The 15,310-nt window shown below is 40.9% G+C and overlaps 1 long non-coding RNA gene across 1 annotated transcript in view; it reads right to left on the reverse strand.

The window, feature by feature from the left end:
* Positions 1 to 1,458: 1,458 nt before the first annotated feature.
* The window catches only part of LOC137095172 (uncharacterized), a 34,417-nt gene continuing 20,565 nt past the window's right edge, over positions 1,459 to 15,310 (reverse strand). Inside the window, exons 2-3 of the long non-coding RNA XR_010908802.1 lie at positions 9,390 to 9,440; positions 1,459 to 1,707 (exon numbers count right to left, since the gene is read on the reverse strand). This is a non-coding gene — a long non-coding RNA (uncharacterized lncRNA). The remainder of the gene's footprint in view (positions 1,708 to 9,389; positions 9,441 to 15,310) is intronic.

The raw sequence follows: 15,310 nt of genomic DNA on the forward strand, positions 1-15,310 counted from the left end.
ATACACAATTCCTTTCTCATATAACCCAGGTAGCACCGGGTCCCCAAGCTAGTATGTAATAAAAGGGAGTGTTTGTATGCGGCAGATGGAAGTGCGGCGAACGGAAGTGTGGCGCACATAGGGTTGTGTATGTGCCAGATTTTTGATTGGCTACCACTTTGGTACTATTTGCATATGCTCTCTGATTGGCGAGCCTGAAAGTTCCAAGATTCTGAGGTGACAAGAGAACAGAGGAAAAGGCCTTATGCTGTGTCAGAAAATTACCAATACAGACCAAACTTGGCATGCAGAGCCCCCATGACCCACTCTACATCCTATTCCAGTTTGGAGGAGGATGCACCATGGACGATGGAACTTGCAATACCTGCTCTCCATTCCTAGGACCAATATAACTGCCAACAATAATGGATCAGGACCACAATTCACACTGAGAGCTCGCATGACCCACTCTACAACCTGGTGCAGTTTCCAGCAGGATGGACCATGGATGATGGGACTTGAAGTACCTCCACTCACTTCCCAAGACTGTTCCCACATTCATCTAATGACCGATTAAGACCAAAGTTGGCACACAGAGCCTCCATGACCCACTCTACATCCTGGTGCTGTTTCAAGCACGATGGACCATAGATGATGGGACTTCTAGTACCTTCACTCATATTCTGAGAACTCTGCGAATCTCATCCAATGTCTGATCAAGACCAAAGTTGGCACATAGAGCCCCCATGACTCATTTTACATCCTGATGCTGTTTCAAACATGATGATCCATGGATGATAGGACTTGAAGTACCTCCACTCACTTCCCAAGACTGCTGCAACCCTCATCATTAGGTCATTAGACCGAGCAAGACCAAAGTTTGCACACAGAGCCCCCATGGGCCACTCTACATCCCAGTGCTGTTTGGATCATGGATGATGGATGATGGGACTTCAAGTACCTCCACTCACTTTCCAAGACTGCTGCAACCTTCATCTAATAACCAATCAAGACCAAACTTGACACACAGAGACCCCATTAGCCATTCTATATCCCGGTGCTGTTCAGAGTAGGACGGACGATGGATGATGTGACTTGCAGTTCCTTCACTCACTTCCTGAAACCACAGCGACATGCATCCAAATACCAATAAAGACCAAGCTTTGCACAGAGAGCCCCCATGGCCAACTCAACATTCTTATGAGGTTTGGAGGATGATGGACCACAGATGATGGGACTCGCAGTACCTTCACTAACTTTCTGAGACCACTGCAAGCCATATAAATAACTGATAAAGACCAACCTTGATACACAATTCCTTTCTCAAATAACCCGGGCAGTGCCGAGTCCCCAAGCTAGTATTATATAAAAATATAAATGTGATTTAAAACAAAAACAATATAATATATATATATATATAACATATATGCAATATAGATAAAATATATAATATAATTTGGAGACTACTGAAAGAATGAAGAACACAATTGTTGCTGTTTTTGTTTCTTTTTTTCAATGAGGAAGGAAGTGGAGGAGTCAAAGGGACAAGTGGGGGAGGTCAAAGGTTAAAGGGCAGGGGTGGTGGTGTTGCGCCCGACCCGCTTCCTGTGCAGAGCTTGGGCCCTCTTCTGTCGGTCGGTGAAGGCAGTGCCTAGTGTCTGCTTTAGGGCAGGAAGTACTGCCCTCTCTGCCGGGGGAGGGGCAGGAAGTAATGGGGTCAGCATCTGGCTGCAGACAGGAAGTGAGGGGAGGGGCAGGAAAAAGAGAGGTTGGTGAGAGAAGGATCAGGAAATAAAGAGAGGGAGGAGACATAAAAGACATAATAATGAATAGATATAATAGATATACACAAAACTATATTACTATTATACATTATGTATTTACACATACACACACATACATACACACAATGGTCCTTCACTTATCATGGGTGTTATGTTCCTGGACCAACCACGATAAATAACATTCCAATGAGGAGGAAGAGGAAGGTAAAAAGGGTGAGGGGCCTCTCCTTCCCCTCCATCCTCCTTACCTTCCTCATCCTCATCTTCTTCACTGCCTGGGCTTTGTGCTGCTGCTTGGGCCCTGCAATGCCTCCCCAGTCATGGGGCCCAAGCAGCAGCAAGAGTCCCCATGCGGCGATGAGGAGGAAGAGGAAGATAAGGAGGGCGAGGGAGTGGCTCTTCTTCCCACTCGCCCTCCTTACCTTCCTCTTCCTCCTCTTCTTCACCACCTGGGCCTCTTGCTGTGAGGCCAGATGGGGCTCAAGCGTCAGCAAGAGGCACCATGTGGTGACGAGGCCGAAGAAGAAGATAAGGAGGGAGAGGGGGTGGCTCTTCTTCCCTCCTTATCTTCCTCATCTTCCTCCTCTTTGCCACCTGGGCCTCTTGCTGCTGATTGGGTCCCACAACACCTCCTCAGTTGCAGGGCCCAAGTGGCAGCAAGAGGCCCCATGTGGCCATGAGGAGGAGGAAGATAAGGAGGGCAAGGGGCACCTCTTCTTCCACCTTGCCCTCCTTACTTTCCTCATCCTCCTCCTTTTTGCCACATGTGTCTTGCTGCCACTTGGGCCTAGCGGCGCCTCCTCAGTCACAGGACCCAAGCCGCAGCAAGTGGCCCCATGCGGCCACAAGGAGGAGGAAGAGGAAGATAAGGAGGGTGAGGGGCAGATCTCCCCCCCCTCACCCTCCTTACCTTCTTCCTCCTCCTTCTCCTCTTTGCCACCTGGGCCTCTTGCTGAGACACTACATGAAGCCCAAGTGGCAGCAAGAGGCCCCATGCAGTGACAAGGAGAAGGAAGATGAAGGTAAGGGCGGTGAAGGGGAAGCTATGGGTCTCTTATATACACAGTGTTACCTCACAACTTAAATTCTTTTAAAAAAAAATAAACCAAAACAGCGAGTCTGCGATAAGCGGACTGTAAAGTAGCGAGGGGCCACTTTGTGTGTGTGTGTGTATTTATATATATATACATATACATAATAGTAGCAATAATAATAGATATACATATAACAGGATTTTTTCATGTCAGGAGCGACTTGAGAAACTAAGTCACTGCTGGTGTGATAATGACATATATAATTCTAAAACACACATATATTAATACACAGTATTAAGTTTATTAATAATACATATGTGGGATGGGCAGAGCCACATCTTGATGAACAGCAGCTAAATTTGTGAGCTCCTGAGGGAGGAAAATATAATGAGCTAAAACTCCAAAGTACAACAGGATCACAATGAGTAATCAATATCTTCAGATGAACTGAGAAAAGCAGAACAAGGGAGCATTAATGAACTGATCAAAAATGAGAGTTAAAAGCTAATAGCTACTTTCATTTTCAGACCGATCTGCTCAGATCGTTCCTGGCATGCAATTATAAGAAAACAAGTCATGATTAATGTCTGTTAGAAGAGATAAAGACTGTAAATCTAAACTAACTGGTGCAAACGTTACAGAATACTTCTTAAGATCTAAAATAAAACCGTCAGATAGAAGCTTAGACAGACTGTCTGTGCGAAGAGCTTCTAAGACAGAGAGACAAGAAGAAAGGGAGGAAGAAGAAGAAGTATTAATGGCATTAAAGCATGACAAAGGACCACTGAGGGAAAAGCAGGGAGCAATTCCCAAACAGCCTCAGGAGTCCCAAGAACCAACAAACTTAGAACTTTCAGGACAGTTTAAGACACAAATTGAAGAATTAAAAAGTATGATTTTGGAAAGCACCTAAAAGATCACATCCAGTATTAAGAATCTGGAACTACAAGTTGCAGAGCAGGCTGAAAAAAACTTCTTTAGAAAGACTGACTCCTTGGGGACAAAGATGGAAACAGTGGAACAGCAGTTGGCAACCAGCACTAAAGATCTACATCAGCTACAAATTGTCTGTCACAGACATGATTTGAATTTTATCTCATTGGCAGACAAAGATAGAAGAGTGAACATCAGGATCAGGAACTTTACAGAAACCCAAACAGAGACTTTCAAAAATCTAAGAGAAACAATAATAAACTGGATCCAGGAAATAATGAAAGAGGATTGGCAGCAGTCTCAGTTTGATCGTACTCATAATGTTGGAGTCGGAAAAACAATCTTCAAGCCTAGGGAAGTTATAATATTTTCAAGTTATTACTATAAAGATCAATTCATGCAAGCCATCAGAAATCAATCCACCACACAAGCAATTCAAGAAAGTAAAATCCAAATTTTTCAGGACTTATGTCCAGAGACTGTGAGCTGGAGAAGGACAATGTGCCCTTGTACCATAATACTCCACGATAAGGGTATATTGTACAAATGGGGATACCCTATTCAAATACGCGGGGAAAAGCTACAATATAACATCAGTGGATCAAGAAATGAGACTATTGGAAGAACTGTTTGAACAACCACAAGGCTCCCTGGATGGAAAGTGAAAGAAAGAGAAGCAGGAGGTGCAGAGGGAAAGAAGAGAGAGGACTAAAAGGACAAAGTAAAGAAATATGAAGTAAAGAAGAAAAGAAGAAAGAAGAAACAACAAGACAATAAGAAATAAGTACTGTATGGATAGTGATACTAATTAATAAATTTGAAGAAATTGTAATAATAACAATAAGTATTATAAAGGGATAATTCAATTAATTTGATAAAAAGGAGGGGTATTTGAATTGTAGAAATAATAATGAAGATAATTGGGAATATGTATAAATGTATCTATGTATGTTACTGTATATGGGTGTGTATGCATGTATGTATATATACACATATATGTATGTTTTGTATGCATATATGGATGGGGATATGGATATAGTTATGGAGATAGATACAATTTTTTCATCCTTTAAGGAATATTTTTGAAACAAAAATAAATACATTGGAGAGAAGAATATAAATTTAATATAGAACCATTGGGAGGTTGTGGTTTGGCTGCTGGTCGGGAGTAAAGTGGATCCCCCCTCTCCCACCGAAAGGCTATGATTAAGCCATGTCCTGGACAAAAAGTTCCAGGGCTCGGTGGGAGAGGGGAAGTTTGGGGAAGAAAAGAGGGGGAGGGATATTTGGGAAGGAGGGGGGAGAAAGGGCGGGAGGGGAGGAGGATAACACATTAGGGTGATTCTCTTAACAGGGACCAACCAAGAAACAGAAGAACGCGAACAAGTACTGGATTGAGTTAAGCTGATATCCTGATATCGTGGAACTGTCACGGGCTTGAATCATGTAAACAAAGGAGGATTACAAATCAGATTCTTAAAGCCAAGGAGGACTTTTTTTTTTGCAAAAAACTCACAAATCATGAGAAGGTTTAAATGAACTGAAATTAAAGGGAACTATAATATATGAAAACACTATGGGCACTTTGAAAGCAAAAGGAGTAGCAATTATAATTAAGAATAGTAGTGGATTTAGCATGGTACTAACAAAAAAAGATGAAATGGGAATGTATGTGATGATTCAGGCGTCTATGGGAGGGGATATATTATACTTTGGTTAATATTTATGCACCAAATACAAAACAGAAAGAATCTTATGAATTGATTTTTAAAGAGTTAGAAGAAATTAAAATAGGGTATGTAATTTTAGGAGGGGACTTCAGTGGAGTTATGGATAGAAAACTGGATAAATCCCACCCAACAAAAGAAGAAAATGGGGAAAGGAATATAACAGAACTTAATAAAGTAATAACTAAAGAGAGATTGATAGATGTTTGGAGAATGATAAAGGGTAATGAAAAAGGATTTACTTTCCACTCCTCAGTGCATAAAAATTACTCGAGAATAGATTATTTCTTTGTTTCAAAAGATGTAATTTCTAAAACTCAAGATACCGAAATAGAGATTATAAAAACTTCAGATCATGCACCAATTAGTATTATAATACAAATTTAAAAAATTATAGGTTAGCTAAAAGATGGAGAATTGATAATAGAGTACTAGAAGATAAAAAAAATCAGGAAAAATAGCAAAAGAACTAGAGGAAATTTGGGAGATAAATGACAATAGCCAATGTTCTGTCGCAATAGTATGGGATACAATGAAGGCAGTGGCTAGGGGAGTCTTCATTAAAGAATATCATCATTTAAAAAAACAACAGGAGGCAGAAGAAAAAAATTAGAGGCAGAAATCAAGAAATTAGAGAGAAGATATATGACAGAACAAAATAGAATGAGTTATGTAAAATAAATAGCAAAAAGACAAGAACTGAGAAAAAGAGGGATTGAAAAGGCACAGAGAAATCTGATTTATTTAATCAGAGAGTATTTTGAGTACAGTAATAGAAACTCTAAGTTATTAGCTAATGCAGCACAAACTAGGAAACAAAAGAAATTGATAACTGTGATTAAAGATAAAGATGGAAAACAGTGCATGAGAACGGAGGATAAAATACTATTTTTTCAGGAATTCTATCAGGAGCTATATACAGCAAATGAAGCTTCTAGAAAGAAAGTTGAAGAGTATATATATAAAGACAATAAAATAAAGATCCAAGAAACAGATAAATTAATTACGGAACAAGCAATATCAGAGAAAGAGATTGAGGAAATTATAGACAATTTAAAACCTGGAAAGACTCCAGGACTGGATGGGCTGGGACCAGAATATTACAAAAAATATAAAACATTATTGATACCTAAATTAAAAGATCTATATAATAAAATAATAAAAGGAGAAAAATTATGCCATCATGGGAAGAATCATTGATCACTTTGATATTAAAACCCAATAAAGACCCTAGAGACCCAGGATCATACAGACCTATCTCATTAATAAACCAAGATGCAAAAATATTAACTGCCACACTGGCTAAAAGGATAAATAAATTAATATATAAATATATTAAAGAGGATCAGTGTGGATTTATAGGAGGAAGGCAAATGTCAAATTTAATGGGTCGAGTATTAAACGTAATTCATAGTATTAAAAAAAGAAATTTAGTGGCAGGAGTATTAGCTCTGGATATTTATAAGGCATTTGATAGTGTATCCTGGCAGACAATAAAATTAATATTAGCTAAATTTGGATTTGGAGAAAAATTTAGAAACCTAATTGATAAATTATATTCAAAAAATTATGCCCAAGTAATGGTGAATGATGGTTTAACAGGGAAAATAGATATAACACGAGGCACGCAACAGGGATGCCCTCCTTCGCCAATTTTATTCGCAATTGTAATGGAACTATTAGCTAATGTAATTAGAGATGAGAGTAGTATAAAAGGAATAGGAATAAAACAGAAATATAAAATAAATTTGTTTGCAGATGACACCCTTTTATCAATGGAACATTCAATAAAACAATGAGAGAAAATCAAGACTCATTTAACAGAATTTGGATTAATGACAGGGTTACAAATTAATTGGAACAAATCAGAAATGATGATATTTAATTATCGAGAAGAAGAGATAAAAATATAAAACAAGAGGGGAAAATTAAAATTAAAGAAACAATTAAATATTTAGGAATAAATATAACTAAAGATTTTTAAAAATTTAGAAATAAATAATCTAACCAAATTAAGAAAGGAAATTGATAAGAAATTACTGGAATACAATAAGCTCAAATTATCATGGTTCGGTAGGATAGCATTAGTTAAAATGAAGATATTACCCAAACTAACATTTCTATTTAGAATGCTACCTGTAAAAATTTCAGATCAAGAAATAAAAATCTGGCAAAACGTGTTAAATCTGTATTGTAATGGGAACAAAAAAACTAGAATAAATAAAAGTTTATGGTATAAATCACAGGAAAGGGAAGTCTTGGATTACCAAACCTCAAGTTATATGATCATTCAAATCAAATAAGTTATATAGTAGAAAGTTTAGCAAAACAAAAGAGCTTGTAGTGGCTGGAAGAAGATGGTAAAAAATTAGGACTGAAATTAGAATACATTTTATAGAGGTAATAGAGGAAAGGGTAAAAAGAAATGATATAACAATTTAAACATTCTCCTTTTAAAAAATATTTTAGAGATTTGGGGGAGATATAAAATAACCCTAATGCTCGGTATTTATCCTATCATGCCAGTTTTAATGACAGAAAACTTCCCAGAAAATTTGAAAAAAGAATTTGAAGTAGAACTTAATGGAAGAGGTTTAATGAAAGTAAAAGACAGATATGAAAATGATAAATATGGAAAGGATAAAAAAGGAATTAGGAGACTTAGATTGGTACAAGTATCTACAATTGGATAAATGGTCAAGTGATATAAGGAAAAAGTATAATGGAGGTAGGAAATACACAAAAATAGAAAAGATAACTCAAAGGGAGAGTAAAGAAGAGAATATTAAAAGACACAGTAAGTGATATCTATAAGCTATTATTAATGAATGAACAGGAACAAGATTATTTGAAGGAAGTATGGGAAACAGACTTGGAGGGAAAACGAATAATCAAGAATGAGCAAACATATGGAATATGAGAATACTAAAATATATGTCTATAAGAATTAAAGAAAATCACCACAAAATGATATGGAGTTGGTATCTAACTCCCATTAGATTAAATCAGATTGATAAAAAAATTTACTCAAATCAGGGCTGGAGAGGTTGTCAGGAAATAGGGATGTACTTTCACATGTGGTGGTCATGTAATATTATACAAAATTTTTGGGAAAGCATATTCAAAGAAATAAGAGCAATAAAAAATAGAGACTGAGATTACACCAAAAATAGCATTATTACTTATACATGATAATATAATTCCTTTACAAGAGGAGAAAGAATTGGTTTCTAATTTGATAACAGCAGCTAAATTGTTAATAGCAAAAAAAGCTGGAAAGAAAAAAAGAAATTCAATTAGAAGAATGGTATAGGGAAAATTGGAATATAGTGATTAATGATAAGCTAACTTGCAATATTAAAATTAAAAGGAAAATATGCAAACAAACAGACTTTTGGAAAATATGGGGAAAATTTATTGAGTATATTTTTAATGAGGGAAAGGGGTATAAGCCAGCAGGAGAAATTATATTTTGTAATGGTGAAACAACATGAGTTGGTTGGTCCTGGTGAAGGGGGCACAAACTAAGGGGAAGGGGAAGGGAGGGGGGAACGGTATAATAATAATAATTATAAAGAAATACGATATGTATAAGCGGATAAAAGATGTGTGATAGAGTTATATAAAGCATAAGTTATAATGGAAATTTAAAAAGAATTATAAGAAATATGATTAAAGATGTTAGATTGTATATAATATGTCATACTCTTTTGTCTGAGGTACTATAAAAAGAGAGAAGAATGTATGCTTATACATTTTGTTGGACAAATTTATAAATAAATTTAAAAAAACATGTATCTAGTATTTATATATATATATATATATATATATATATATATACACACACACACACATACATATATACATATACATATACAACAACAATAATAACATATACACAGCCACAACAATATAAATACATATATTCTTACCATTGTTTTGGGGAATTTTTCACTTTGGGGAAGCGAGACGTCTGTGAACTCCTTCAGAGGAAAAGAAATAATACTATATGTATGTAACTTATTTTTACTTGAGCTCTCCACCTTTAAAATAATAACATTAAATCTATATCTATCTATCTCTATCTCTATCTCTATCTCTATCTCTATCTCTATCTCTATCTCTATCCCTCTCCCTCTCCCTCTCCCTCTCCCTCTCCCTCTCCCTCTCCATCCCTATCCCTATCCCTATCCCTATCCCTATCCCTATCCCTATCTCTATCTCTATCTCTATCTCTATCTCTATCTATATCTATATCTATATCTATATCTATATATATCTATACATATAATAAAAGTCAAAACTTGTATGTGGCGGATGTGTGGCGGTGTGGCGGGAGGAGTATGTGCCAGCGTTTTGATTGGCCAGCCTGAAAGTTCCAACATTCGGATTGGCTGCCACAGTGGTGCTATTTGCATATGGTCTCTGATTGGCCAGCTTCAAGAGGAGCCCCTGGTGGAGAAAAGAGTTCATGGAAGAAACGGGAACATGAGAAGGAAATTTGCATATGGTCTCTGATTGGCCAGCCTCAAACCCAACATTCCGAGATGAGAAAGAGAGGAAAGGAAAGGCCGGGGGCTGGGTCAGAACACTCCCAATACAGACCGAAATAGGCACACAGAGCCCCCATGACCCACTCTACATCCTACTGCAGTTTGGAGGAGGATGAACCATGGATGATGGGACTTGCGGTACCATCACTCACATTCTGAGACCGCTGTTAACCTCATCCAATGACTGATCAGGACCAAACTTGGCACATAGACCTCTCATGCCCCACTTTACATCCTGGTGTGGTTTGGTTGGGGATAGACCTTGGATTATGGGACTTGCAGTACCTTTGCTCAATTCTTGAGACCACTGCAATGCTCATGCAATTACCGATAAAGACCAAACTTTGCACACTGAGTCTCCATGACACACTCTATATCCTGGTGCAGTTTGGGGGAGGATGCACCATGGACGATGGGACTTGCAATACCTGCACTCCCTTCCTGAGACCATTACAACTGCCAACATTGATGGATCAGGATCACAATTCGCACAGAGAGCCCACATGATCCACTCTACATCCTGGTGCAGTTTGGAAAAACATGGAAATGGATGATGGGACTTGAAGTCACTTCACTCACTTCCTGAGACCACTGAGACCCTCGCCAATGACGGATCAAGACCAAACTTGGCACACAGAGTCCCCATGACCCACTCTACATCCTGGTGCACGTTTGAGGAGGACAGACCATGGATGATGGGACTTGAAGTACCTCCACTCCCTTCCCAAGACTGCTGCAACCCTTATCTAATGTCCGAACAAAACCAAACTTGGCACACAGAGCCCCCATGACCCACTCTACATCCTACTGTGGTTTGGAGTAGGGCATACCATGGATGATGGGACTTGCAGTACCCTTACTCACTTACTGAAACCACTGCGACCCTAATCCAAGGACCGATAAAGACCAAACTTAGCACACAGAGCCCCCATGACCCACTCTGCATTCTGCTGCAGTTTGAAGGAGGATGGACTTTGGATGATGGGACTTGCAGTACCTTCACTCACTTACTGAAATCACTGCCACCCTCACCCAATGACTGATAAAGACCAAAGTTGGCACACAGAGCCCCCATGACCCACTCTATATCCTGCTGCTGTTTGGAGGAGGGTGGACCATGGATGATGGGACTTCAAGTACCTTCACTCACTTCCTGAAAACAATGCAACCGTCATCCAATGACCAATAAAGACCAAACTTGGCATACAGAACCGCCATTACCCACTTTCTCTAATAACCCGGGTAGCGCCGGGTCCCCAAACTAGTATATAATAAAAGTCAAAACTTGTATGCGGCGGATGTGTGGCGGTGTATGTGCCGGCTTTCTGATTGGCCATCCTGAAAGTACCAAGATTCTGACTGGCTGCTGCTGTGGTGCTATTTGCATATGGTCCCTGATTGGCCTGCTTCAACAGGAGCCCCTGGTGGAGAAAAGGGTTCATGACAGAAACGGGGACATGACAGAAGGAAATTTGCATATGGTCTCTGATAGGCCAGCCTCAATTCCAAGATTCCGAGATGACAAAGAGAGGAAAGGAAAAGGCCAGGGCTGAGTCAGAAATTTACCAATACAGACCAAACTTGGCACACAGAGCCCCCATGACCCACTCAACATCCTACTGCAGTTTGGAGGAGGATGAACCATGGATGATGGGACTTGCAGTACCATCACTCACATTCTGAGACCGCTGTTAACCTCATCCAATGACTGATCAGGACCAAACTTGGCACATAGACCTCTCATGACCCACTTTACGTCCTGGTGTGGTTTGGCTGGGGATGGACCATGGATTATGGGACTTGTGATACCTTTGCTCAATTCTTGAGAACACTGCAACCCTCATCCAATTAGCGATAAAGATCAAACTTGGCACACTGAGTCTCCATGATGCACTCTACATCCTGGTGCAGTTTGGAGGAGGATGCACCATGGACGATGGGACTTGCAATACCTGCACTCCCTTCCTAAGACCATTACAACTGCCAACAATGATGGGCCAGGACCACAATTTACACAGAGTGCCTGCATGACCCATTCTCCATCCTGGTGCAGTTTGGAAGAATTTGTCAATGGATGATGGTACTTGCAGTCACTTCACTCACTTCCTGACCATTGAGATCCTCGCCAATGACTGATCAAGACCAAACTTGGCACACAGAGTCCCCATGACTCACTCTACATCCTGGTGTACTTTCGAGGAGGACAGACCATGGATGATAGGACTTCAAGTACCTCCACTCCCTTCCTAAGATTGCTGCAACCCTCATCTAATGACCGATCAAGAAGAAACTTGGCACACACAACCCCCATGACCCACCCTACATCCCGGTGCTGTTTGAAGGATGGACAATGGATTATGGGACTTGCAGTACCTTCACTGACTTCCTGAAACCATAGCGAGACTCATCCAAAAACCAATAAAGACCAAACTTGCCACAGAGAGCCCCCATGGCCAACTCAACATTCTGGTGAGATTTGGGGGAGTACAGACTATGGATGATGGGACTTCAAGTACCTGCACTCACTTCCCAAGACTGCATGCAACCCTCATCTAATGACTGATCAAGACCAAACTTGGCACACAAAACCCACTCTCTATCCTGGAGCAGTTTGGAGGAGGATGGACCACAGATAATGGGACTCACAGTACCTTCACTAACTTCCTGAGACCACTGCGAGCCATATAAATAACTGATAAAGACCAACCTTGATATACAATTCCTTTCTCAAATAACCCGGGCAGCGCCGGGTCCCCAAGCTAGTATATAATAAAAGTCAAAACTTGTATGCGGCGGATGTGTGGTGGTGTATGTGCCGGCTTTCTGATTGGCCAGCCTGAAAGTTCCAAGATTCTGACTGGCTGCTGCTATTTACATATGGTCCCTGATTGGCCTGCTTCAACAGGAGCCCCTGGTGGAGAAAAGGGTTCATGACAGAAACAGGGACATGACAGAAATTTGCATATGGTCTCTGATTGGCCAGCCACAATTCCAAGATTCCGAGATGACAAAGAGAGGAAAGGAAAGGCCAGGGGCCCTGTCAGAATATTACCAATACAGACCAAACTTGGCACACAGAGCACACAAGACCCACTCTACATCCTACTGCAGTTTGGAGGAGGATAAACCATGGATGATGGCATTTGCAGTACCATCACTCACATTCTGAGACCGCTGTTAACCTCATCCAATGACTAATCAGGACCAAACTTGGCAAGTAAACCTCTCATGACCCACTTTACGTCCTGGTATGGTTTGGCTGGGGATGGACCATGGATTATGGGACTTGCAGTACCTTTGCTCAATTCTTGAGACCACTGCAACCCTCATCCAATTAGCAATAAAGATCAAACTTGGCACACTGAGTCTCCATGATGCACTCTACATCCTGGTGCAGCTTGAAGGAGGATGTACCATGGACGATGGGACTTGCAATACCTGCACTCCCTTCCTAAGATCATTACAACTGCTAACATTAATGGGTCAGTACCACAATTTATACAGAGAGCCTGCATGACCCATTCTACATCCTGGTGCAGTTTGGAAGAATTTGTCAATGGACGATGGGACTTGCAGTCACTTCACTCACTTCCTGGGACCACAGAGACCCTCGCCAATGACTGATCAAGACCAAACTTGGCACACAGAGCCCCCATGACCCACTCTAAATCCTGGTGCACTTTCGAGAAGGACATACCATGGATGATGGGACTTCAAGTACCTCCACTCCCTTCCCAAGATTGCTGCAACCCTCATCTAATGACCAATCTAGACCAAACTTTGCACACAGAGCCCCCATGACCCACGCTACACCCTGCTGCAGTTTTGGAGGAGGGTTGACCATGGATGATGGGACTTGCAGTACGTTTACTCACTGAAACCACTGCGACCCTAATCCAATGACTGATCAAGACGAAACTTAGCACACAGAGCCCCCATGACCCTCTCTTCATCTTGGTGCGGTTTGGAGGAGGAAACACCATGGATGATGGGACTTCAAGTACCTCCACTCCCTTCCCAAGATTGCTCAACCCTCATCTAATGACCAAACTTGACCCACTTTACGCCCAGGTGTGGTTTGGCCGGGGATGGACCATGGATTATGAACTTGCAGTACCTTTGCTCAATTCCTGAGATCATTGCAACCCTCATCCAATTAACGATAAAGACCAAACTTAGCACTCTGAGTCTCCATTACACACTCTACATCCTGGTGCGTTTTGGGGGAGGATGCACCATGGACGATGGGACTTGCAATACCTGCACTGATTTCCTAAAACCATTACAACTGCCAAGACTGATGGATCAGGATCACAATTTACACAGAGAGCTTGCATGACCCACTCTACATCCTGGTGTGGTTTGGAAAAATTTGGAAATGGATGATGGGACTCGCAGTCACTTCACTCACTTCCTGAGACTACTGAGACCCTCGCCAATGACTGATCAAGACCAAACTTGTCACACAGAGTCCCCATGACCCACTCTACATCCTGGTGCACTTTTGAGGAGGACAGACCATGGATGATAGGACTTCAAGTACCCCACTCCCTTCCCAAGACTGCTGCAACCCTCATCTAATGTCTGATCAAGACCAAACTTGGCACACAGAGCCCCCCAAACCCACTCTACAGCCCGATGCTGTTTGGAGGAGGATGTACGATGGATGATGTGACTTCCAGTACCTTCACTCGCTTCCTGAAACCACAGCAACATTTATACAAATACCAAGAAAGACCAAAGTTGGCACAGAGAGCCCCCTTCACTAACTCAACATTCTGGTGAGGTTTGGGGGGGGAACAGACTATGGATGATGGGACTTCAAGTATATCCACTCACTTCCCAAGACTTCAGCAACACTCATCCAATGACTAATCAAGACCAAATGGGCACACAAAGCCCCCATGATCCACTCTACATTCTGCTACAGTTTGGTGGAGGGTTGAGCATGGATGATGGGACTTGCAGTACCTTCACTCACTTACTGAAACCACTGCCACCCTCATTCAATGACTGATAAAGACCAAACTTGGCACACAGAGCCACCATGACCCACTCTATATCCTGCTGCTGTTTGGAGGATGGTGGACCATGGATGATGGGACTTCAAGTACCTTCACTCGCTTCCTGAAAACAATTCAACCGTCATCCAATGGCCAATAAAGACCAAACTTGGCATAAAGAATCGGCATTTCCCAGTTTCTCTAATAACCCGGGCAGCGCCGGGTCCCCAAACTAGTATATAATAAAAGTCAATGTTTGTATGCAGTGGACGTGTAGCAGTGTGGACAATTATGTGC

Source organism: Anolis sagrei, chromosome Y (genome assembly GCF_037176765.1).
Source record: "Anolis sagrei isolate rAnoSag1 chromosome Y, rAnoSag1.mat, whole genome shotgun sequence".
NCBI classification, from domain to species: domain Eukaryota; kingdom Metazoa; phylum Chordata; class Lepidosauria; order Squamata; family Dactyloidae; genus Anolis; species Anolis sagrei.